The sequence below is a fragment of the Orycteropus afer genome, unplaced genomic scaffold (assembly GCF_000298275.1).
Source record: "Orycteropus afer afer isolate SDZICR_OR568_19922 unplaced genomic scaffold, OryAfe1.0 scaffold00099, whole genome shotgun sequence".
Taxonomy (NCBI): Eukaryota; Metazoa; Chordata; class Mammalia; order Tubulidentata; family Orycteropodidae; genus Orycteropus; species Orycteropus afer.
In genome coordinates, this window is record NW_006921686.1 from 4,680,879 (window position 1) to 4,686,432 (window position 5,554).

Below are 5,554 nucleotides of genomic sequence, written 5' to 3' on the forward strand. Positions count from 1 at the left end.
GATGTTGGAACCAGCTGCGGGAATGTCGCACCTAGTTTGGGATCACGCTGACTTTAATGGGAGGGAAATTGGAGAGCCCATTTTGAGGAGATGGAGACAGTTTTGTTTTGTTTTGCTGTGCAAAGAGGCATAGAAAAACATCTCTCAGAAACCGTTTCTCCATGTGCAATTCAGCAACATTGATTACATTCTTCGAGTTGTGCAACCATTCTTACTGTTCTTTTCCAAATCTTTGCACCACCACTGACATAACCTCAATGCCCTCCCTCTAGGCGAAGGTTTCTCGTCTCCCCCTCCTTCCCATCCCAAGTAACCACTACTCATCTTGGGTTTCTATATATTTGCTTATTTCATGTCAGTGACATCACCCCATATCCCCTTTCATGATTGATCTATTTCACTCAGCATGATGTTTTCAAGACTGCCCCAGCTGTGGCATGCATTGGGACTTCGTTTCTCCTTATGGCTCAGCGGTTGGAAACAGTTGTTCTTGGGAGAATGTTAGATACACTTTGGGGGAGGAGACGGAGCCAGTTCTGGCCAATGATGGAGCCGTATTGAGGGTGAGGCATGTGGGAGCCAGTTTGGAAGATGAAAGAGAGAAACTAGTGTGTGAGTGGTGTGTGTGTGTGTGGGGGGGTGGTGTATTGATCACACGCAGCCAGGGTGGAGCTTCAGGCAAAGTGTTGCCATGGTGACTGCTTCCCTGGGCGACAGGAGACTGTCTTAGTTACCTAACACTGATGTAACAGGACCACAAGTGGACGGCTTTAGCAAACAGGAATGGATTTTCTCACAGTTTAGGTGCCATTGAGTGGACAACTCATAGCAACCCCCCTAGGGTTTCCAAGGCTGTAAATCTTTACAGAAGCAGACTGCCTCATCTTTCTTCCGAAGAGCAGCTGATGGGTTTGAACTGCTGGCCTTTTAGTTAGCAGCCCAATGCCTTAACCACAGCACCACCAGAGCTCCTGGTGAGGAGCCTTGAGGTTTCAACTGAGAGCACCGAGCTCTAGGGGAAGGCTTCTTTCTGTTGTCTCTGGAGGAAGGTCCTTGTCTCTTCAGCTCCTGCTTCCTGGAGATTTTGGGTGATGTGGCATCTCTCCCCTCCTCTCTCTTTGTTTAATCTCTCTCTCTTTCTCTCTCTTTTTATTTTATTTTTATTTTTATTGTGCTTTGGGTGAAAGCATACAGAGCAAATTCATTTTCTGCACAGCAATTCATACACGTTTTGTTTCATAACATTAACTGCAATTCCCCACAGTGTAACAGCTCTCTTTCCACTTCCTCCCTGTTTAATCTCTTTTATATCTTGTAAGAGATTGACTCAGGACATACCCTTCATTAATCCTTGCCACTAACACAAGAAAGACAACCTATTCCCCCATGGGACTATAACCACAGGCATAAAGAGTAAGGATTCATGGCACATTTAATCCCTAACAGGAACTGTGGAGACTGGAGGGGGCTGGGAGGGCATCTCTAGCCACAGGAGGGCTGAGGTCCAGAGGCTGAAGTGAAGGAAACAAAAGGGGCTTCTTACCACGGAAGGAGATGCTCTAGCCCCCAGCCCAGGCAACTCCGGGCTCCTTCAACACAAGCCCCTCCCAGGCCGCCCATCCAACCACACTCTGCTGCCCAGTCCTGACTCCACTCCTCACCTGCTCTGTACCGTCTGGGTTAACAACAGCCAACAGGTTGAGCAATGGTGACCACATGTGAACATCCAGGACCCTTTATTTACACAAGTTTGTCAGGTCTATACAATGGAATAGTATGCAGCCCTTAAAATAAATGAGCTAGAGCTACCTTAACAGATATGAGTATATTTGATAAGCATAGTGAACTGAAAAAAAAAAAAAAAATCCACTGCCTCAAGTCAATTCCGACTGACAACACCCCCAGAGGACCTAGTGGAACTGCCCCACAGCGTTTCCAAAGCTGTCGTCAATCTTTGTGGAAGCAAAGCCCTAACCAAACCCACTGCTGTGTAGTTGATTCTGACTCACAGCGCCCCTAGAGGACAGAGTGGAACTGCACCACAGGGTTTCCAAGGCTGTCAATACTTCAGGAGCCTGACTGCCTCGTTTTTTTCCCATGGGGTGGCTGGTGGGTTAAAACCACCGAATGCCTTAACCACTGCACCACCAGAGGTCCTCATATGCTAAAAACAACAACACATCGCAGGATGGAAAAATGGGCAAAAGGAATCAGGGGAACCCAGACAGGATACAAACAGCATGAGAGGATGTTTGAAACCATGGAAAGCAGTATATTATTTTTGGTACAAGTCTATGTAGCCATGGGATAAAAATTGGTTAAGACTAGTGGGTGGTACATTCCAGAGGTTGGTCTCCTTGGAAGGAGCTCTTGTGGCCCAGTGGGTAAAAGATTGTTGTTAGGCTCCATCGAGTCAGGTCTAACTCATAGCGACCCCGTGTACAACAGAAGGAAACACTGCCCGGTCCTGTGCAGGCCTCACAATCCCTGCTATACCTGCGCCCATCATCGCAGCCACGGTGTCAGTCCATCTCGTTGAGGGCCCTCCCCTTCTTCGTTGACCCTCCACCCTACCAAGCATGACATCCTTCTCCAGGGAATGCTCCCTTCTGACAACATGACCAAAGTAGGGGAGACAAAGTCTGGCCATTCTCGCTTCCGAGAGCATTCCGGCTGCACTTCCTCCAGGACAGATTTGTTCTTTCTCCTGGCAGTCCTTGGTACTTTGAGCATTCTTCACCAACACCAAAACTCAAAAGCATCAACTCTTCTTCAGTCTTCCTTGTTCATTGTCCGGCTTTCACATGCATATGAGGCGATTGAAAACAACACAACTTGTGTTAGGTGCTGTGTTACCTTAGTCTTCAAAGTGCCATCTTTGCTCCTTAACACTTTAAAGAGGTCTTTTGCATCAGAGTTGCCCAGTGCAATACGTCCTCTCATTCCCTGACTGCTGCTTCCATGGTGTTGATTGTGAAGCCCAGTAAAATGAAATCCCTGACAACTTCACTCTGTTCTCCCATTTATCCTGAGGTTGGCTACAGTGAGTGGGGGCAAATGCAGTGTAGTTATGAAGCTTTGGTTCTTAAAATTAAAACAAAACCAAAAAACACCCACCTGAAGCAAACACAGCAAGTGTTACAGTTGCTGTACCTGGCATGTGGGTACAGAGGTTCTCAGTAAGTTTGTTTTCTGTACTTTTCTGAATGTTTGGACTGCAGCTGGCCCTCCGTATCTGGGGGTTCCATATCGGCGGATTCAGCTAAACACGACTCGATAATATGAGAGGGAGATAGAAACCAATGAAGTGGCGAGAGCAACCCCTCAAAGGCTAAGTAAGAGGAAGGTGAAATGCTGTGACACAGCACGGACATGATGTTAGGTGTTAGGAGTAGTCGAGAGATGATTTCAGTCTGCAGGAGAAGCATCCGTGGATTTTGGTGTTGGACCAATCCCCTGTGGATACTGCAGTATGATTGCACTTAGTGGTTTTTAAAAGCCACCTTCTATGGCTCCCCAGTGCCCTCGGGAGAAAGCTGAGGTCCCTGGTCTCAGCATTCAAGGCTCTGTAACCCTTGCTCCTTGTTGATTTCTCCAGCTTGACTCACCACTCCTCCTCCCCACCCAAGGAGTGAACTGTCTTGCTGTCTTCCTTCCCCTGTTTCCTGTTTTGCACCCATTCCTTGAGTGCCTGACCTGGGCTGGGTGCTAGGGACACAGTGATGACTGAGACAGCTTTGGCCCTGCCCTCCTGGAACTCACAGTCCAGTAAGGGCACAGACCTGTCCCCAGACAGAGATAACTCAGAGTGGGGCGCCTAAGCTAGGCTGGGGATCAGGGAGGGCTTCCTGGAGGAGGAGGCATTGGAGCTGGTTCTTGAAGCAGTAATGAAGCAGGGAGAACAGGCTTCCAAGTAGAGGAACAAGCAGATGCTGAAACCCAGAGGAGCCTGGAGAAAAGAGGAGGAGGAGGCAGTTTGAGACTAGTGAGATGGGCAGCTGCCAGACCCCCAGGCTGTGGTGAGGGGCACTGGGCAGCCATGGAAGGGTCAGGAGCAGGGTAGAGGCATGGTGAAGTTCACGCTTTAAGGATCTTCAAAGGTGGGCTGGAGGGGGCAAAACTAGAGGCTGGAGGTGAGGTAGGCAGGGAGATTGGGGCAGGGGAGTGAGTGGGGCTTGGCCCACAGTACAGACAGTGGGGAGGGAAGGAAACAGAGGAGAGCAGGCTGGAGAGAGACTCAGGAGATGGAATGAGCAGGACTCAGGAAGTTGTGCCCCCTGGCGGACACAAACAGGGTCTGCCTTGGCCACACTGTGTCCCACTACATGCACTGGGCTGGGCTCATGGCAAAAAGTCACCAAAAACCCCAAACTCACTGCCATTGAGTCCATTCTGACTCATAGTGACCCCCATTGGGTTTCCAAGGTGGTAAATCTTTACGGAAGTAGATTGCCAGTCTTGCTTCCGCGTAGTGGCTGGTGGGTTGGCAGTCAGATGCCTTAGGCACTGCACCACCAGAGCTCCTTACAGCAAAGATCAGTAAGGGCTGTTTCTCTATCTTAGTAGTAAAATATAGAGCTCATCACTGTAAGGTAAGTGATCCTGTGGCAGTCAATACGTTCCAAAGCTGTCCAGCCCTCCCTGCTCTCTGGTTCCAGAACATTCTCACGGCCCTCAAGGAAAGCCCAGACCCATGAAGCAGTCACCCCCATTCTCCAGATGAGGAAATAAGGCTCAGGGGCGCAGAGACACTAGCTGCAGGTCCCACAGGGGCTCAGGGATGGAGCTGCTGCTCGAATCCAGACCCATCTGAGCCCAGAACCTGGAGCCTTCCCGGGGCCTCCACACCCACCCCATCTCCCCTCCCCAGCCCCTGGTGCAACCTCCCATGGGCGCCTGGCTCCGGAGATTGTCCTGGGCCACCTGTTTCTCAGGATGTTTCTACTGAAGGAATGAGTGAGGGAGTGGTGACAGAGGACAGACTGGACAGAGGAGATGAGGGGGCCAAAGGTGGCAGGCAGGGGCCTAGGTGTCTGGCCTCGATGTCCAAGTCGAGGGCAAGGCCAGGGTCCCCATGCAGTCTCTGCCCCTATCTTGGGCTGTGCTGCCTCAGGGGAGACCCTTCCTCTCTCTGAGCCCATTTCCTCACGGAGTAGGAAGGTCAACTATGCTCAAGAACATTCCAGATTCAGAAGCAGGAAGGGGATGGAAAGATGGGCAAAAGGAAAGGGGAACCCAGGGAGGGAGAGGAACCAGTGCTGTTACATCGAAGGGACTGCAACCAACGTCGTGAAACAAAATGTGTGTAAATTGCTGACTGGGAAACTAATTTGCCTTGTAAACTTTGACCCAAACAACAATAAAAAGTTAAAAAAAAAAATGCAGAAACATTGCTCCTAACTGCCCTGGTAGGGCTAAGGTGGTGGAAGGCTCTGATTACAGAGCCCAGAACCTGGGCTCTGGGATCAGACAAGCCTGGGGGCAAATTCCAACTCTATCCCTGAATCACTGTGGGACATGGGGCAAGTACCTTTGTCCTTCTGAGCTGCCTCAG